This window comes from Bubalus kerabau, chromosome 5 (assembly GCF_029407905.1).
Source record: "Bubalus kerabau isolate K-KA32 ecotype Philippines breed swamp buffalo chromosome 5, PCC_UOA_SB_1v2, whole genome shotgun sequence".
In the NCBI taxonomy this organism is placed as follows: Eukaryota; Metazoa; Chordata; class Mammalia; order Artiodactyla; family Bovidae; genus Bubalus; species Bubalus kerabau.
Window position 1 is genome coordinate 114,191,768 of NC_073628.1, and position 21,394 is coordinate 114,213,161.

At 42.7% G+C, this 21,394-nt stretch overlaps 1 long non-coding RNA gene across 2 annotated transcripts; it reads right to left on the reverse strand.

The window, feature by feature from the left end:
- Positions 1-173: 173 nt before the first annotated feature.
- Positions 174-8,644, reverse strand: LOC129654044 (uncharacterized). Of its 2 annotated transcripts, none has more exons than XR_008715356.1 (3): positions 8,511-8,644; positions 6,454-6,532; positions 174-638 (listed from the first exon to the last, which is right to left on the reverse strand). It is a non-coding gene; the product is annotated as an uncharacterized LOC129654044 (long non-coding RNA). The 2 variants fall into 2 exon arrangements; XR_008715355.1 differs by lacking the exon at positions 8,511-8,644 and adding an exon at positions 6,984-7,551.
- Between the last annotated feature and the right edge of the window lie 12,750 nt (positions 8,645-21,394).

The window sequence follows — 21,394 nt, forward strand, 5'->3', positions numbered from 1 at the left end:
GCCTACTCCTCCCTCTCCAGTTTGAATTCAAAATATAAAGCCTGTGCCATGGAAGGATTGAGTGCAGCCTAATGGAGGTGCTAGGTAGAGAAAATCAAGAGTACAAAGTCACACCACCTCTCTGAATCATGCCCCAGGTTTCTAAAATAAAGAACAAATAAACAAATAGATGAATCTCAACTCGTGTGTGCATATTCTCTTTGCTTCTATAAACTGGACTTCTGCCCAGAAACCACAAGTAAAGAAGAAATCAATAATCCAAGTTTTGTATGCTAATGTAATTTGGTGAAAAATGTACTACAATGAGCTCAGTTAGAACATTCTCTAGATTGCTAGTTTCTTACAGGCCGCATCTCCAGAAAGACCTACAAAAATGAGATTTAGCAAAACCGTTGTCCACGTGGATCTGAGAGATGTAGAGACGTGTGAGCCCCAGTCCCATTGTGCTGAAGCCTTGATTAGCATTTCTGTTTCTGGCAGAAAAGACTGACAGTCAATCAGTCCCAAATAACAATAATACAGCTCTGCAAAAAAGCAACTTCCACTCTTAGGGGAGTTATTGTTATTCAGGGTAAAAAATATCCCCTGGGCAGATTCACTCCACTGCAGAAGTTGGTTTCAGTGTTACTTTGCAAAACCTGGGGGGAGAAAAAAAAGAAAACCAGAAAAAGTTGTACATGCAATATTTCACATTGTGAGTAGATTTGCTTTGGGGACAATAGGCAGGATGCTTTGAGAGACCTCTCCTAGCAAATGAGAAAATAGAGGGATTTCTATCTTTAACTGCAAAAATAGTAAGAGGAGAGACTTGAAGACTGAACACAAGTGAGGCTGCCCCATTGTTGCGGCTCCCCGTGGAGGTGGGGGTCACACTCACGGGAGATGAAGCCACGGTCCCAGGCTTTCTTTCACCAGCCCCAGCTTCTGGCTCCCTCTGCAGTAATGCTAATTATAGGGTAAGAAAAACTAATCTTTTCTTTTTCTAAAGACATTAATCAAACCTATCAAAGAGGTACCAAAAGAAAAAAAGAAAAAAGACAAACTTTCAACGAGGGATTGCAAAGAAAGATTTAAGAGAAAAAATAGGATTTGCTTATTATTAGCCATGGGAAGGTTAAGAAGAAACATGATAACTGAGTAAAAGCCACTTAGGATGTTCTACATGCATTTTATACACCAAAAAAAAAAAAACCAGTTTATACTCAGTGTAAAAACTGAGTATCATAACCTGCTTCTAAGCACCCACTTGTCACTGAGTGAAAAATATATGCCCGATAAATACGCTAACAGCTCTCAGATGTAATATTACTTGTTTTGAGGCTGAATTTTATATGAAGCAGGTGTGTCATTGAGCCCTTCAGTTACTAAAATGACCTCTTCCAGGAGTCCTAAGAGGCCTGGACCCCAGTAAACACCACCAGAAGGAACTGGGGAAGGAGATGGTTTGTCTGACCTTAGAGCCGGAAAACAAGCACAGTGACGTTACTGAATGAAACCAGAGCGTGGTGTGGGGTGGGGGAGCATTCTTCCTGAAATACTGTGGCTCTGGATCAAAAGAAAACAATGCAAATTTTAGTCTCTAAATGTAAAATGCTCTCTCTATCCTCCAGGGATTTGTTTAGGTTATTCCCTCTGTCCTACCCCAGGCTAGCCTGCCATTCCTCCCGTGGTCCTCACACAGAAGCCACTTCCTGTCGCGTGCGTTCCCCAGCTCCCGAGGCTGAGTTATGTGACCCCATGAACTTGTGCAGCTCTCTATAATCACCTGTTCAAAGAAACTGCCTGTTTACTTCTCCAGCTGCCTGCCTTGCATGTAAGTCCCTAAAAGAAACAGAAAAGCCCCATCGTGTTCACAGGGTATACTCAGGGCCCATACAACGTGTGGCACATAGAAGGGCTCCATAACTTCACCAAAGTCTCTAGCTGAGTGAAAGAAATAGAGCATCTGAACCCAGAAGTGAGGCAAACCCTGAAACTGCCCACCAGCCAGGGTCAATCAGGTCAAGTACTGGGGGAGGGTGGGGCCTCAGAAGGACTGTCCTGGAGAAAACCATTCAAGGACGGGATATACCCGCCTCCCGCCTCCTCCAGTCTTCCTTTTCAGAATCTGTGGCTTTTTCTTACTGTGTCTTAGAGCAAAGAAGCTTCTTGATTGTTACATTTAAAAAGTCAAAAGTCCTTTGCAACTGTATTGTTATTACATGAGGAGCATAGGTCCTGACTATAGATTAGTAGAACAAAGGCAGGTGGACCTGAGTTTAAATTCCGACTTTGCTACCAACTAAGCAAAGAAGTAAATCACTTAATCTCTTTCTATCCCAGTTTTCTTCTCTGCAAAACAGTGATAATAACTGTGTTGCAGAATCATGGTGATTAGATTAAGTAATGAAAGGCATGTATTTGGCATTGTATTGAGGGCTATTTGTTAGTGATGGATGTGTGTGATGATGTGTTTCAGCAACTTTGAGAGGTAAGATTCCCAAATGTTTACTAAATTTGTTCCTGTTGTGTCAGGCATTATAAGGAAACATAGGCTATATTTCCTGCCTTCAGGGAGGTCATAGTGCACTGAATTCAACAGACCCAGGAGCAGCTGCAGCACAGAGAGGTTAAGACACATGCCCAAGGCTCCCATGTGAAAGACTCAGGAGAAAAACACAAGTCTGGTGATGCTCAGACACCACTCTTTCCAATAGCTCACATTCCATGAGGAAGAGGAAAAGGCACATTTCTTTATGGCTTTGCACCCTGCATGGAAGGTAAGTAAAAGAAAAAATATAAAATAAAAATACTGTAGTCATCGGATGGGGTTTTAGTCTGTTAAGGCTGCCATAACAATGTACCACAGATTGGGTGGATTGTAAACAACAGAAATTTATTTCTCACAGTTCTGAAGGCCAGGAAGTTCAAGACCAAGGTGCCAATAGTATCTGGTAAGAACCCAGTTTCTTGTTCACAGACATTGCCTTCTGGCTATGTCTCCACATGGCAGAGGGATGGGAAATCACTCTGGGATCTTCCATAGAAGAGCAGCAATCCCATTGAAGAGGGTTCTACCTTCAAGATCCCATCACCTACTAGGGCCCCATCTCTGAATACCATCACTTTGAGGGTAAGGATTTCAACCTATGAATATTGAACAGAAACAAATAGTCAATACATAGCATACGGTAAGTAGAGTGCTTCCTAGTACAGATGCATTGAGGATATTTTTATCAAAAAAAAAAAAAAAAGAAAGAGGTTTAGAAAAAAATTTCAAGAATTGTATTTAACAGTGTTGCCCCATGGGTTGCCCAGAGCAGAAAGTCTGGACCAGTGAAGGTCAAGGAGCTATTTTTCAGCAGTAGAGGAAATAGAGATAAGCTTACATTTTTTCTTTAATCACAATGACTCTTCTTTCAAACAAAACACTACCTGTTGCAAAAACTCTTCCACACTCTGACTGAATAAAAATTATGTGTGAAGGGAGCAAAATTACTTATTAACATCCCCTCCCCATTCAACCTGCCACCCACCAAAAGACTAATCCTTATAATCGCAAGGTCCCCTGTTTTGTAGAGACAGGGTGCTCGGATATGGGTTTGGGGGAAATAAGTTACTCTACATAAGAAAGGAAGAACTATTGAGAGGGGTCCTAGGAAAGTTCCCAGCCCACAGTCCTCTTCATAAATGCAGGGTCTATTTCTTAGGCATTGACTCGATGGTGCTCAGACAGGCTCCTTCCCTGTAGGTAACAATACACTAGATGTCCTTGTGTGTTTTGTTTTTTAAACGAGGAAGCACACTTGGGAGATGAAACCATCACCTGTAAAGGCAATGGGGGAAATTCGTTTTTAGGGTGACAGAGGCTGAGCTCAGAACATGGCAGCAATGGGAAAGGAGACTAATACAATCTGATGAAGAATGGGGCGAATTCAGTGAAGTCAGGAAGGCTACGCTAGGCATCCAGGAACTGTATAAGGGCAGAAAGACAAGTTGAGAAAGGACCCAAGAGAGGAAGAAGGGAGTTTTCTGGAGGAATAACAGGGTCAGGCAGGACCAGGCTTCTATCAGAATTTTACTAAAGGCAAAACGTGGGTGAGAGAAAACCTGACCATAATCAGAAGACGGGAACTTTCATCCTAGCTCTGCTCCAAGCTTGCTGTTGGACCTTAGTTGGACAAGTCACCAAACCTCCTCAACTTCTGTCATTCCCTCACTTGGGCAATAGTTGCTTCACAGCAATGATGACTTGGTGCCACTGAAAGTGGCTTGAATGCCATGCCGGGATCTCAGGAGTGTGGCCTGGAGTGAAGCCTCCCAGTTGTTTCTCAACTACCATCTCCACTTTGTTGGAGGCCCCCACCCTCTTCAGGGGACGTGATCCTGTTAGGGAAATTTAATGGAGGTAGTCTTGTTGAGGCTTCAGAAGTAGGAGAGCAGGCCTTTGACTAACTTCTGACCTTAGCTGGACTGTGTGCCAGCCTGCAAGCACGCCAATTGTTACCAGCAAGCCAAGCAGCACTTTAGATAAGAAACGGAGAGGGTCCTGGAATTTCTGGAGCCCCAAGGACCTGGTCAGTCTTTCAGGGTCTGGAAAATCTTATGATTCACAAGGTGAAACAGCACTGTAAAGGCTAAAGAAAAACCAGAGCTGCGTTTTTTTCATACAAATGGATGATGACATTCACAGCCTAAGGTTATAAGCGGGAGCCCCAAAACTGCAATGTGAAGTCTCACCTGTAAGCTGGATGTACCAACCAGGACCTCTTCCATTTGGGGCTCCAGATTGCTGTTTCTCAGGACTTCCCAGTGTTGTTCAAGTCTAGATGTAGGTTTCAACCCAATTTGGTGATGTAATATCTCTCTCTACAGCTGCTGCTGCTAAGTCACCTCAGTCGTGTCTGACTCTGTGTGACCCCATAGACAGAAGCCCACCAGGCTCCCCCGCCCCTGGAATTCTCCAGGCAAGAACACTGGAGTGGGTTGCCATTGCCTTCTCCAATGCATGAAAGTGAAAAGTGAAAGCGAAGTTACTCAGTCGTGTCCCACTCTTAGTGACCCCATGAACTGCAGCCTACCAGGCTCCTCTGTCCATGGGATTTTCCAGGCAAGAGTACTGGAGTGGGGTGCCATTGCCTTCTCTGAATATCTCTCTCTACTGTTTCTGTTTTCTTTTAAAGACTGTATATTGAAATCAAGTCAAATAATCCTCTCTTAAATGTTGAAATTGTTCATTGTGTGTGTAACAAGTGGTTTCTTTTCTTAACAAATCCTTTGAAACTAAAACGAAAGTAAAACTTTTGACAAAACAGATTTGTATCTCAGGCTTTGCTACCCAAGTGGTACTAGTGGTAAAGAATCCACCTACCAATGCAGGAGACACAGAAGATACAGGTTCGATCCCTGGCTTGGCAAGATCCCCTGGAGGAGGAAATGGCAACCCACTTCCGTATCCTCGCCTAGAGAATCTCATGGACAGAGGAGCCTGGTGGGCTACAGTCCATGGGATCACAAAGAGTCAGACATGTCTGAGTGACTGAACACACACATACACATTTGTTTGCTTGGGGTCCAATAATCTCATCTTTGTATTTAGAATCCTTTCAGGATGTACTTGAACATATTGATTTCCTTTCCTAGATAAGAGAGATGCTAGGTAGAGAGCAGACTTGGCACTCTGCAGAACTAATTGTCAAGTCACCCTTGTTCTAGCCTTGGTTGTGTGAAGCCATAGTCTCCTTTTGATTGAGTTTCCTTATACTTAGAGGGTTGGAACTGACAATCTTTAAGGTCCCTTCAGGCTCCAAAGTTCAATGGTCCCTTGAAAGACCACTCCTGAGGCTTTCCCACCAGTCCAGAGTTCCAGCATTTTCTATTGCCCAATTAGCAGCATTTATCTAGCTTTTTTTTGTCAGGTATGTGCTTCTATTCCAGGTATTCTGAGCCAATTCTGCAAATCAGACTTCTTGGAAGATTCAAATGTTTTAAACTATCTTCAAACATAAGACATCAAATGTACCATTTTCCCTTCATCCACCAACTTTGTACTTTTATCCAAAAAAAAAAAAGAAGGAGGTACTGAGTCCATCTGGCACGATTTGCCTTGAATAAAAGCCCATCTGCTTATTATTTCTAATTTCATTGTCCTCTAGAATGTTTACAGAAGTTTCTTTCAATATTTATTGCACTACATTTCTACTTACTGATCCAGATCATCCACGCAGACTTGGTAAGGTACCATGCAAGGATGTAGGTGTCTTTCTCCTTTTCATCTCTACAGTTCTTTACTCTGGAGGCACAATGTGGCCCTCGGCCATCATTACAACCCCCTGGTGTCACACTGCAGCGATGGATTCTGACAATCAGTTCCTTTATCTCAAGTCTCCCTGGGGCTTGCCAACAAAGCTGCCTCTGATGAATCTTTGCCTGCCTCGACACCCTTATTGTCATAGCAAGGATGGATATAATTACCTGGTTTATTATCCTGAAGCTGGCTTCATCCGGCCCATGATCACTGGAAACAGAAGGCTTATCTCTGTCTTCAGGAGTCCTGAAGAGATGGGTAAGAGATTCACATTTCTCAAATTACTGAAAGACATTTCTGAAAGACAAGGATGGTCTCTGCAAGAATGGAGGCATTTCCAACCAAATCCTTTTCAAAATACCTCCCTAAAAATCAAAAAATGCTAAAAACTGTTTAAAATTAACCCTTTTCTCCCCAAATGAGCTCCCATTTCTAATTTCCCCAGTTCTATTATGATGCTTTACTCTTCTCATCCCATGGCACTATCACTGCCCACAATCAAGCACGTTCTGTTACTCCTTTGTAGTATCTTGATGCCTTTTCCATCTGCCCCTGACTTCCCATCCCCACTCCATCATCTAATTTCATCCCCATATCACACGGTCTCCATTCCTGCAGGACTTTCTATCTCTCAGTCTCTCCTCCACCCCATTCAACAAGCACATGACTCCAGAACATAAAATATTGATTTCATCACTGTCCAACTCAGCAATATGCTACGAGTGCCTTTGGCCTTCAGGATTCCATGCTCTTGCTGACTCACAGGGGGTCTCCACAATTGAGCCTCACAGCCCCCAGCTGGCTGTGTATCCCACAGCTGCACCATGAATCCTCTTTCCAGCCCCACAGGGAATGCTGGGCCCTCCCTGAGCTGCATACTCAGCTTTTGTTCATACACCAACTTGCCAGGCATGTGAAAAGGTTGAAAAATGACAAAGACAGAATCTGAGGTGAAATCTGACTGCAGACACCTAGGGATTAAAATCGAATGTAGCAGTGAATTTTTATGGGGTGGGTCACCATTCTCCCAATTCTCGTGCTGCCTCAGATCCAGGGGAAATATCCCCACCCTGTAGACAGGCCACAGGTCTCCTTTAATGATCCAGAAGGAAGTTCAGGAATGAAGGGATGGAGGAAGGGGAAGAAAGGAAGAGAGAATGAGGAAAAGAAAAGAGTAAAAGAAAAAAAAGCAGGCACTATACAGGACAGGCAGGACTCATGGGTCAAAAAGATGGGCTTTGGAGTCAAGCAGAAACAGATTCAAACCTCAGCTCAGACTAATGCTGCAAGTTGGGCTCTTTACTTAACCTCCCTGAGACTGTTTCCTTATTGGTAAACAGGGTGAATATCCACCTTGCAGGGTCAGTGTGAGTATTAGAGTCAATGTATGTAGATTCCCAGCCCAGATCTTGGCACTTAGCCTCTTGATCTTTGCTGAATTACTCCACTGCCACCTTCAGCCCCAGCAGGTTCCACTGCAAGGGTGCTCATAGGGTGGGTTCACTCTACCAGCCTCCAGTCCAGCTTCTAACCAGGACTAGAGCGTGCAGTGGGAGCCTGTTGTCTGGCCAGTGGTTACAGCTCTTCCCCCCACAGATCACAGCTCTACATATGCTCCCATTGAGACTTTCCCTCAGACTACAACTCAGCTGCCCATGTGCCCAAAAGCCCACCAGGTGGGACTCCCCACATCCCTTCAAAGATCAATGCCCCCTTGTCATCCCTAGTGACCAGCTGCAGACCTGGGCTCCCAAAAAGTGGGCAGCACCGGCTGTGGCTCGTGACACGACAGCAGGATGAGAGAGTCGAGGCAGTCAGCCCAGAGCTGGGCTCCTGAGCCCTGCTCCCGGGGTTGTCCCTGGCCCTAACATCTCTTAACTGACTAATCTTGAGTGTATCACTTCAATTCTGTGAGCCTTGGTTTCCTAGTCTCTAAAATGAAGACCTGCTTCCTGGGGTTGTTGTGAAGATTAAATGAGTTAACGAACACAAAACATTTAGAATATTGCCTGGCACACAGTAGATAATCGATAAAATATTAGCTGTTCGAATTAATAAAGCCTTTCATCATCAAGGTCTCAGGTGCCTCACAATCAGGCTGATTAAGATGGCTCCCTGTTTACCCTGGCGCTTCTTCAAAACATCCTGCTTGTTGTCATGACCACCATGTGCCCACATGTGGTGCACACGCATACAAACACACACTGCCTTCAGCAGTACCAACCCTGAGGCAAGAGAAGACTGATTCCCTGGAGCCTTCAATAACAAGCACTGTTCTCCACCATCTCCTGATGAAACTAAGTCAGCACTCAGAGTATCCTGCATCTGCTTCACTCAGCAGACTGCCTTCGCTTCTCTCAGGTCAGCAGGGGGAAGGTCAGAGGTCAGATGAATCATCTGACCCAACCCTTTGTTGAGAGATCATAAAAAGTGATGTCTTTTGGCCTGAAATGTCTGGCTTGTCAGTATCACCTCAACTTACCAGGTACTTCTCAACTTTACACTTTTCTTCAGCCTTACTCAGAAAGTTTACAAATTCGAATTCAACCTTTCAGAAAACATTTACTGAGCGTCAGTTTTATGCCACGAATTGTACTGGGGCTGCAGATATAAGGATGACTCAGAGACAGACTCTAGGTTTTAGGTTACAGTCAAGACAGGAAGACAGGCAGCTGGACAGATCACTTCAATGCGATGTGATATATGCTAAGGCAGAGAAATGCACGAGGAGCTCGTAGAGAACACAGAAGAGGCATCCAACCCAGCCTGTAGATCAGGAAATGCTGCCAGGAGAAGGTGACTCCAGAGAGGCATCTTGACGAGTGAGTAGTCATTAACAAAAGAATAGCATTTTTAAAGCATAGTGGCATAAAAAAAAGTTGGGTCAGTTGCAGAGACGTGGACAATCATACAGATGGTCTCATCATACTTACTCCACATCAGACAGAGTGAAGTAAGTCAGAAAGAGAAAAACAAATATCATATATTAATGCATATATATAGAATCTAGAAAAATGGTATGCTGCTGCTGCTGCTAAGTTACCTCAGTCATGTCCGACTCTATGCGACCCCATAGACAGCAGCCCACCAGGCTCCCCCATCCCCGGGATTCTCCAGGCAAGAACACTGGAGTGGGTTGCCATTTCCTTCTCCAATGCATGGAAGTGAAAATTGAAAGTGAAGTCGCTCAGTTGTGTCCGACTCTTAGCAACCCCATGGACTGCAGCCCACCAGGATCCTCCATCCATGGGATTTTCCAGGCAAGAGTACTGGAGTGGGGTGCCATTGCCTTCTCTGAGAAAAATGGTATAGATGATCTTATTTTCAAAACAGAAATAGAGACACAGACATAGAGAACAAATGTATGGATCCAAGAGGGGGAAAGGGTGAAGGATGAATTGGGAGACTGGGATTTGACATATATACATTACTGATACTATCTATAAAATAGATAACTAATGAGAACCTACTGCATAGCTCAGGGCTTCCTTCATAGCTCAGTTGGTAAAGAATCCACCTGCAATGCAGGAGACCCCAGTTCGATTCCTAGGTCGGGAAGATCCCCTGGAGAAGGGATAGGCTACCTACTCCAGTATTCTTGGGTTTCGTTTGTGGCTCAGCTGGTAAAGAATCTGCCTGCAATGCAGGAGACCTGGGTTCAATCCAGGAAGATCCCCTGGAGAAGGGAAAGGCTACACACTCCAGTATTCTGGCCTGGAGAGTTCCATGGACTGTATAGTGGGGTCACAAAAAGTCAGACACGACAGCAAATTTCACTTCACTTCACTGCATAGCTCAGGGAACTGTGATGATCTAAATGGGAAGGAAATCCAAAAAAGAGGGAATATATGTATACTTACAGCCGACTCTCTTTGCTGTACAGCAAAAACTAACACAACACTGTAAAGCAACTAGCAACTATACTCCAATAAAATTACTTTTTGAAAATGTCAGGCTAGAAAAAGTGCCAAAGCTAAGGAAGGTTATTAGTGTATAATTCCTATAATTGAAATAATACCTAGTAGAAAAACAAGCAACTATAAATTTCTAGGGAGAGACTGGAAAAGAGAGGGGTAATTTCACTTCTTTAAATAGTATGAGAACTCACATAAAACTAATATTAAAAGTTAGAAATAATAAAGAGAATAATAAAAAATGACAGTCCTTCCTACCTCCACCAAAAGAAAAGATACATGGATATGATAATCTACTTCTCTCTTACCTTACCAAGACAGGGAGAATCTCTTTGGGGATTCATGCCAAATAACTGATTTGATAAAATACCCCAAAAAAGCATATCAGCATAAAAAATACAGTGCAATTTTTGTAACTATGGTCATTTGGCACTACTGGAGGGTACAGAGGGCTTCCCAGGTGGCATGGTGGTAAAGAACCCACCTACTGATGCAGGAGACGCAGGAGATCTGGGTTCAATCCCTGGGTCATGAAGATTCCCTGGAGCAGCAAGTGGCAACCACTCCAGTATTCTTGCCTAGAGAACTTCACGGACAGAGAAACCTGGCAGGCTATAGTCGGTGGGGTCACAAAGAGTAGGACGTGCCTGAGCACACACACACAGGCTGAGGAGGAGGGGTAGGAGAGGAGATGGAAGATGGGCAGGTACTAGACCATGAAAGGACTGAAGTCTTTTGAATATTATCCTGGAATAAAAGGGGAAACATTGAAAAGTTCTAGCAGAGCAGTAACATGGTAAAAGTCAAATTTAGGCAGAAGTGAGAGGGTAGGTGGGACAGGGGAGAAGTATCTAGAAGCAGAGAACATTTCGTGATTATTTATAATAATCCAAGTGAGAGATGGTAAGAATTTGAACTAAAGACCTGTCAGTAGAATTGAGAGTTTCTGTTTAATTTCAGAATTATTTAGGAGGCTAGGTCACCAAACTATGGGACTGCTTAGGAAGAAAAGGGAGAGGACACAGAGATGAATGGGTCCCAAATTTCTATCATAAATGAAACATCAAGTTTGATTTATGCACTAGAAATCCTAAGAGTATTTGGATTTATACAACAGGTTTTCTGTGCAACATTACAGATAATTTTAAGACAATGCTAAATAAAAATTTTATCATACCAACTAGGTCACAAAGAAAATAATTTCTGACCATGAAGCCTCAAATGGATAATTGGTTGTTGGGGGGAAGTGGGTAGCAATAGACCTTGAATCTAATTGAAGTATCTACTACTGAAGTTCAGTCTCCTGGAAATGACAGTTCATATAAAGAAGAACAGATGAAAGGGGTGGAGAAATACACAGAAGCAAAGACTTAGGTATAGGACAAATGTCTGTGGTCAAGATAGAAAGACTGTGATCAGAACAACACTGGAGAGCTGATTTTAAATCAGGAAACTGAAAAGGGAAAGGTAACTCCTGCAACAGGAGAATGCTATTGTTAACAAATAGCAACTTCAGAGCAACAGAGACAAGCTTTGGTATTGAACCCCACTGGAAACACGAGACCAACATTAATTTATTTTCCATCTTGATCATTCTGTACCTTTCAAAATTCTGTTGTCGGGCTCTGTTAACTAGAACAGGGAAAGTCCACTTAAGATAATGGAAGATGGGTGTTGAAGATGAGTTTTGGAGAGAAGGCAAATGTTAAGCCTGGGAATATGTTCTACATTTGTAAGCCATAGTGAGTCATCTCAGGCTTTAGAACAGAGTCATGATGTGATGAAAGCAAATTTTTGAAAATAGTCTGGAGAGTTCCCTGGTGGCCTGGTGGTTGATTAGGTCTTTCACTGCCGTGACCCCAGGTTTAATCTTTGGTTGGGGTGCTAAAATCCTACAAGCCATAAGGTATGGCCAAAAGAAAAAGAGAATAGTGTGGAAGCCCTGCGCAAAATGGATTAACTTGACTGAAATCCCCTCAAATACTACAGTATGGCTGCCACTCTTTAAATCTTTCAGTTTCTCCATTAACTGGCATCTTCAGACTCTGCTCCCTCTAAACCCCCTGGCAACATTGTTTCCTAAGGGCTCCTAGCTCTCTGTCTCAGTGATGTTCAGAGTGTGTGTGTGCTCAGTCGCTCAGGCATGTACAACTTTTTGCAACCCCATAGACAGTAGCTCACCAGGCTCCTCTGTCCATGGGATTTCCCAGCAAAAATACTAGAGTGAGTTGCTGTTTCATTTTCCAGGAGATCTTCCTGACCCAGGGATCGAATCCATGTCTCTCATGTCTCCTGAAATGGCAGGTGGATTCTTTACCACTGAGCCACTGGGGAACCCTCACTTATGTTCAACCAGAGGAGATGCCAAACTCCCTCAACACATCAGTTCTGTACAACAAAGACTTGTCCTGTTCAGAAAGCCTGCAGTGCCCAGGATGAGAAGCAGGGTATCTGATCTCTTTTCAGCTCCTACTTTTGTCTTCTGTAAATTTTCTTCTTCTGTTTATCACCAGGCATCCTGCCAGCCAAGCTGCCTGAATAGCAGGTTAAATGGTCATTCAACTGCCATCGAACTCCTTTTCCCTTTCAGAAGCAACTGGAGGCAAGCCAACGCCCATTATTAACCTAGTTCCACAGCAACTTAAGATTTCCACAGTGGTTTCTACTAGCCAATTCTCGTGTCAACACATGCTTCAAGTTAGTTTTGTTATTAGTGGTTTGTAAGTGGAGAGACTCGAATACAGATATGGAAACCTGTTCATGTCTCCTACATTTAATTCACAGAGTCAGACTGTGGGAAGCTATTTTCAAAGTTACACTAATTCTTTCAAATCTCTAGGAAATGTACTTAGTAGGGTGTCATTTGTGAAGAAATTTTAATATAAACATCTCTTGCTTTTGGAATTCAAATACTTTTGTGGCCTAGTTATGAAAAGTGAATCTCCTCCACTGGTTTTTATTGTATTATTGAAGATATATTCAAATTTTTAATCTCTTGAAAGAGATGAATGCATTATTGCCATCTCTTTGAGCCTGTCTTTTCAAGTCTCTTACATTTTATCTTGTATTATTGGCCCTCTTTGAGGGCCTGTGGTATCTTTCTAATCCTAATAAACTGAAAGTGTTTTGAGGGCAAACTGTCTTATTTTTTGTTCTCCTCCAGTCACTATGACAGTGCTTGGTCTATCATAATGACAACAAATATTTGCTGATGAATTTGTGATCAAGTTGATGGTTGTACCTATTGGGAATTCACTTTTTAAAAAAAATCTTGGGGACTTCCCTGGCAGTCCAGTGGTTGAGACGCTACACTTCCACTGCAGGGGCATGGGTTTGATCCCTGGTTGGGGAACTAAGATCTCCCATTCCACATGGCCAAAGAAGAAAAAAGAAAAATTTCACCAAACATTACTGGTGGTTTTTTTCAGTATTCCGCCCCTTTTTTGTCCCTGTTTCAATTTTTTTAAATTAAAAGCTTCATTTCATCAACACCAACCTCTAAGTCATGGATTCTTCTCTCATAACTAAGAAGTCCCTAACTCCCCACCTGGCTTTCATCCAGAAATTCTCTATGCAAGATACAGCTAGTAACTTACCCTGTGGAAGTGAAAGCACAAAAATGGTCACAATTGTCCACTCATCACTTTGTCCAGGACCTTTGTAGTATAACTTTGCATCTGCTCCTATCAAGATGTGGGGGCTATTTTCCCAACCCCTTGGATCAGGAATAGAAAAAAATTCCTTAAGTTGCTAAAGAAGAAAGTCAGTCTACCAAAACACCCACAGGAAACCTCACATGTAATCAATATGTTTTCAATGCATTCCTTTTCACACCAGAATAAGATAAAAATGCTTACTATTACCACAGCTTCTTTACATAGCCCTCAATGTTTGGCCAGTGCAATGAGACAGGAAGATTGCCAGGGAAAAGCACAACTGTTGTTGTTTGGAAATAACAAAGAATATATGAGAATTTCATAGAGAAAATCTTAAAACCCTTAGGTCATATAAGTTCATATTAATGGGAAAAAAAAAACCCAATGCTAATAGATTTAGATAGTTGCTGCCACAACTAAAAGATAAGATTATTTAATCACGTAAAGATGGAAAATCTCCCCCAAATTAATTTATAAGTTTAATGGAATTATGAACCAAATTTCAGTAGGATTATTTTAAACATCTCATTAAACTGTTCAAAATGAGAATGAAAAAATAAGTATCCATGAATAAAAGAGAATTTTGAAAAACAAGGGACTGAAGCAGTTAATCACTGTATTTTATAGTTTCCTAGGGCTTCAGTCTGGGAGAAGGGAATGGCAACCCACTCCAGTGTTCTTGCCTGGAGAATCCCAGGGACGGGGGAGGCTGGTGGGCTGCCGTCTATGGGGTCGCACAGAGTCGGACATGACTAAGTGACTTTACTTTCACTTTTCACTTGCATGCACTGGAGAAGGAAATGGCAACCCACTCCAGTGTTCTTGCCTGGAGAATCCCAGGGACGGGGGAGCCTGGTGGGCTGCCGTCTGTGGGGTTGCGCAGAGTCGGACACGACTGAAGCGACTTAGCAGCAGCAGCAGCAGGGCTTCAGTCTGGGGGAAGGGAATGGCAACCCACTCCAGTGTTCTTGCCTGGAGAATCCCAGGGACGGAGGAGGCTGGTGGGCTGCCGTCTATGGGGTCGCACAGAGTCAGACACGACTGAAGTGACTTAGCATAGCATAGCATAGGGCTTCAGTCTGGGAGAAGGGAATGGCAACCCCCTCCAGTATTCCTGCCTGGGAAATCCCATGGACAGAGGAGTCTGTAACAAAGTACCACAAACTGGGTGGCTTAAAACAACAGAAATACATTCTCTCACAGTTTTGGAGGCCACAAGTCCAAAATAAAGGTGTTGGCAGAGCCACACTTACTCTGGGAGCTCTAAGGTAGAATCAGTACGGGGCCTCTGCTAGCTTCTGCAGGATGAGGCAGTGCTTCCCAGTCCTTGAGCTGCGGCTGTCTCTCTCCAATCTCTGTCTTTGTCTTCACCTCAGCCTTCTTTTCTGTGTCTTTCTGTGTTTGTATTTTCCTTCTTCTGTCTCATGCTAATGGGTTTAGGAGCTATCCAGGTCATCAGGCTCATTTCATCTCAAGTACCTTAATTTAATTACATATGTAACAACTTCCCCCCCCAAATAAAGTGACATTCACAGGTTCTAGGGATTTGGATGTGGACATATCTTTTTGGAGGCCACCATTCAATTCACAATGCCAGATACAAAGGCATATGCCCTACCAGATATGAAGGCATACTATGAGGCCATAGCATAACTCTATTATGTACTGGCACAATAACAGACTAATAGACCAGTGGGACAAAACAGAGCCCAAAGAGTTCCAAGTTAGAAATTGGGATATATGGACAACTGACATGATAAATCAGTGGGGGAAGAATCAGTTTAAGAAAAAGAGTTAAAAAAAAAAAAACCTAAGGAGAAAATTTTAACTTAGACCCTATTTCACACCTTACATAAAGGTAAAATCTGGATGGATTAAAAACCTAAATATTAAAAATGAGCATTATATTGGTGTGTGCATGTAAAGAAAGTATAGAAGAATATCTTTGTGGTATTTCAGATAGGAAACAAGATCTCAAAAGCACAAGCCATATGGTGAAAAATTGGCAATTTTTGATTATATTACAATTAAGGATTTCTTCTTTCTTATAGAATTGTAAATAACATATGTAGTTACTTTCTTGTCCAGAAGGTGAAGTTTGACTCCCCTCCCCTTGAGTGTGGGCTGAACCTACTGACTCATGTCCAAGAACAGAGTATGGAAAGGAAACAAATTCGACTTGACAGTAGAGACAAGTGGCTGATATCCCCTTAACCAAGTGTTTAAGATTACGTCACCAGTAATAAGTCATGTTGATATTATGTACCCCTCGATGTGATGTGATAAGAAATGTACTTTACTTCTGTGGTCTTCTTCCAAAAAAATGTGTAAGCCCAAGCTAATCATAAAAAAACGGCAGTCAAACCCAAATTGAGAGACTGTCTACAAAATTCTTGACCAGTACTCTTCAAAACATCGAACGTCATGAAAAGCCAGGAAAGACTGAGAACCCAGCACAGATCAAAAGAGCCTCAGGACATGGCAACTAAAAGCAACACAGTATCCTGGATTAGATCCTGGAACAGCAAAAGGACATCAAAGAAAAGGATGGTGAATCTGAAAAAATCTGTGATTTAGTTAGTCTTCTTAAGCCAGTGTTATTTCTTGGTTTTGACAAACATGCCAAAAATTATGTTAACATTCGGGGGACTCCCCTGGTGGTCCAGTGGCTAAGACTCCATGCTCCCAATGCAGGGAGCCTGGGTTCAATCCCAGGTCAGAGAACTACATACGACCTGCTGCCACAACGGAAAGAACCTGTATGCTGCAAATAAGATCTTGAATGCTGCAGCTAAAACCTGGGGCAGCCAAATAAATAAATAAATAGTTTTAAAATAAATAAATAACACGCTAACATTAGGGAGAAGGTAATACGGGAACACTCTGCAGTATCTTTACAACTTTCCTGTAAATCTCAAATTCTTCCAAAATAAAACACTTGTCATATAAAAAGTAATTTCCTTCAACAAAAGATACCAGAAGAAAATTGCGTCAGCTAAAACTGATAAAAATTAATGTCTAAAACACACATGGAATTCCAACAAATTGATGAGAAAGACAGGAATCCCAATAGTAAAATGGACGAGGATATGATTACACAATTCCCAGAAGGACAAATCCAAATGACTAATAAATATATGATGAGATGCTCTGTATTAATAATACCCAGAAATATGCTCATTTATATGGATGAGAATGTGGAGATACAGGAAGTCTAGTTCACTCCTATAGAACAAAAAAGTAGAACAGTCATCTGGAGAACACCATGTGAGATGAAGTGTTCAGTTACCCCTCTATTATAACCTATAATCTGATTCTGGTGCTACCACCCAGGAACACTTACCCAGGACCATACACAGGCATAGAAAAGGATGGTCTTCACAGCACTGTGGCAGCAAAGCATTGAGCCAACCATGGCATCTATATCTGGTCCTGTGAGCAGAACAGAGTGGACACATACTCTGGAACACAATGCAGCTGGAGAATTAACCACAAGCACATTCACCAACATGGATAAATTCTGAAAAATTATGCTGTAAATAAAAGAGTAAAAAGAAAAAAAAATACACTGAAATACTGTTATATAAATCTAAATGTCATACATTTCATAACATACTCTAAACATATGAGTATGAATGTTGCATGTTTACTAGATATGAAGGAGATAACATGCATAGGTATGTAGATGGAAAATACTGCAATAAACGAGCCCATGTGAGCCACAAAGAAGACACAGATGCCATGAGCATCTTAGGTTCAACTCTTTGCACCTGAAGACAAATCTAAATCAAAAAGGGCAGAGGGCAGTCCTGAATGAGGGCTTGAGGAAATCATCTTTGAGCTAAGAGCATGCGTTTTAGTGTGGATGAATGTGGGAACATCTATATTGTCTTCTCAGCAGCCCGTTTCTTTACAGGCTGATTACAAAATAAGTTATTTCTTAATGTCCAGATAAGTCATTCACAGATGAGAAAAGCATTGCTGTACTTGATCTCATTACAATAAGACATACCGACAGTACAGCCTGACACTCATGAGTAATTCTTTCCAATATCCCTATGAATCCCCTCAATTCACAAAGAACCACTATATCACATCATTTCCCCCATGATATGTATATACAAAAAGTGAAAAACGTTTTTTCCTTGAGCGGCGAGGGCAAAGCATTAGGCCAGCCATGCAATCCACCACTGCACCCCAGCACCCCAGCCAGCAAGCTCAATTCTGATTCATGCTTCAATAAGAATACAAATTATATTTTGAACCTGGAGGGTCATTTACAAATAATGGAAAATGTGAATTCTAAATCAATGAAAGTCCAGGGAGTACTATACCATGATGACCACGCCAGTGCCCTAGAAGAGTTACTGTAGCTTTTTTAAGTGTTTAATCTCTGAAACAACAGAGGCCCTGAGCAAACCCTGCTCACTGTGATAGACAACGTGGCCTATGGCTCAGACCATTGCCGCACTGACTCTAAGCAAATCACAGAAGATTGAAATTCTAAGAGAAGCTGTTGATTTCAAAGCTTTTAATGATTCAAATTTTCAATCAGCAGCTTTTTTTTTTCCAGTTCATTACTCACAGACTCTGTGGATCAACCAATGTGTGCAGCCCATCTCCTCCTTAATTCCTCTAGTAATATAATCCTGTCCATCACTTTACCCGGCCCTGGAAAACAAAGCCAAAATATACACGTTCATTTTACCTTCATTTACTCTGGCAAGATTCCAAAAAGCATGGGAAACAAAGTAAGAAAAAGCCAAGCATCTCATCAAGTGATGGGCATGAAGCCCATCAAGCCAATGATTCCTTAACACAACTGAACTGATGGGAAATTGAACGTGAGCTGGCAGCTCAGGCTGTGATGAACGAGAGATGCATGTGAAAAAAGAAAGGGAAGAGGGGAGCATCTTCAACCTCAAGTCAGGACTCTGTCCATCTCACAGTGTCATTCCCCCTCGGGGGTCTGGAGATGAAAATAACTTGGCTTTGAAACACACATAGGCTATTCAAGGAAGCAGCCGACAATTTTAAATATGAAGGGGGGTATGGGAATAGGTTCCTACTGTGTAAAATTGCATATTATTGAATTGATTGAGTTGTCATTCAGCAAAGGTGATTTTAGAAATGAAGCTAGCGGGGAAATAAATAAAGCAGAAATTCAGATAAAATTCATTCAAGTCTTGCCACTGGTATCTGTGAAACTAAAGGATTGCAGCTTGTGAAGGTAATGTTATTAAACAAAGATGCTGAAGGTCGTTCCTTGTCACCCTTTTCTATAAATTATCCCACTTCCTCTGTGGCTCATCGACTGTCACTCAGCAGAGCACTCACAGACTCACCTGGAGCCAGGCCCAGCCAGACCTTGTTGATACTGTGAAATTCCTATGCTGTCTTGCTATATAGAACAGGAAGCCCAGCTCACTGCTCTGTGGTGATCTACAGGGGTGGGAGGTGGGAGGGAAAAGGGGAGGGAGGCCCAAGAGGGAGAGGTATATGTATACATACAGCTGATTCACTTCATTGCACAGCAAAAGCTAACATTTTCAAGCAGCTATGTGTGTGTGCTGTGCTCAGTCACTCAGTCGTGTCTGACTCTTTTCAACGCCATGGACTGTAGCCTGCCAGGCTCCTCTGTCCATGGGATTTCCCAGGCAAGAATACCGGAGTGGGTTAAAGCAACTGTACTCTGATAAAAATTTTTTTTTAATTTCCATGGTGTCTTAAAGGTCTCCTGGAACCCATTTCCCATGTTATGACCCCAACCATGATCCAGACTCACCTCCTGCCCCTTCAGTGCCCCCACTAAGCCATCAGTTCTTCTGGCTGACAGGAGATGATCAGAGACTTAGAGGAAAAAGACCCAGCTTTAAGGCATCTGGTGAGCTAGTCAACAATAACACTTACATAATCTCTAAAGATCTGGAGGAGGGCCTGGCAACCCACTCTAGTATTCTTGCCTGGAGAATCCCGTGGACAGAGGAGCCTGGCGGGCTATAGTCCATGGGGTCGCAGGGAGTCAGACATGACTGAGGCAACTTAATACACACACACAGTCTCGAAAGGTATGTGGCAAGCTCCTGCTTCATTGGGGTTACCTTGAGAACTGAGAAGAATTGACTCTGAACTGTATCTTGTCTGTCCTGGGTGCTCTATAAAAATGTGTTCAATGAACGAAGGAATAATGAACAACTGGCAGTTCCTACAATAGTCAGAGAAAACTACAATCAGCAGCCAGTCCTGACAAGTCTGTGCAGAGGAACAAAACCTCAGCTGAGGGTGGGAGCAGAGAGACAGAGAACCAGCAAGGAGGTAGCAAGTTTCTAGGACTTTGGCCAAGGAGACTAGGAATCAGAACAGAGCTCCAATCCCAGCAGGGAATGCAAGTGTGGAATGGGATCAACTCGGTGGAGCTTAAAGGAAGTGTGTGTACACTCACCCATCAGCTGGGGCAGGGCAAGCGGGCAGAGGGCATCACAGAGGAGGGGACCTCCAGGCCTGCCCCAGCTGAGCAGGGCCTAGGAAGACCGCTGACCCAACTCTCTCATCTGCATCCCTACCTTTAAAAACTGGCTCTCAGGGTGATATAAATTTAAGTCAAGGACTTCCTCTGTAGGGTATTTCATATAAGAGCCTGCTCTTGTGGAAAGTGCACTAAGGAAACAACTTCAGAAACACCAGATTCAAGTCCCAGCCCTGACGGGACTCGCATGTGTCCTTGGACAAATCATTGAACTTCTCTAAGTTACAGGTCCCGGCTCATAACTGGGGGCAATGATTCAACCTACTGGAGTGTTGGAGCATAAAGAAGGTTCTGCATGTGGAAGTGCTCAATAAAGAACAGAGTGCTACAAATGTTGGCTATTTGTGTATTCCATGTTATTTCACATTGAATCCAATGTTGAACTTGTCAAATTAAATTTTCTGTAATTATAAAGCTTTGATTCCAAGAGATTTTTTTTAAGCATCAAGCAGGCAAAGTGAGTTTTGGAGGGAGCTAGAGAGACCTTTACCAGAGCCTCTGAAATCACGCTGCAATGTGTGTGTGTACCCAAAGCATCCCCACTTAACCCAGGCTCTGCTGGAAGCTGTGATCCTCAGCCCCATATGAAGCACATTTAAGTGTCTTTTATTTACATGCTGGAGGGCATGTAAATAAAACCTTCACTGAGGTAAACAGTTGTTGTTTTACAGCCTGTTCGCACGTAACTTTTATGTCCCATTATGATATATGGCTTCTGTGCATTTTGAAGTGCTGGAAATGTCATTCCATGTGGCATCCTCTATGTGACTGGCTGATAAATTATTATTTACGTGCTAGTTTTCACGGCCCATGAAAGTCTTTAAACTGGAACATTGTCCCTAACTACCCGTTAGTGATTATGGTAATTCTCCCTAACAGGATGTGAGCAGTCATCCTGACAGCCTTCGTGGTACAAGGAGGAAGGTTGGGTGAGATAAGGAGGAGTTCACCCTCAACCCAGGGGGTTCCATCTGGTTGTCTAAACCAAAGGCTATGCCAACCATTGGTCGGC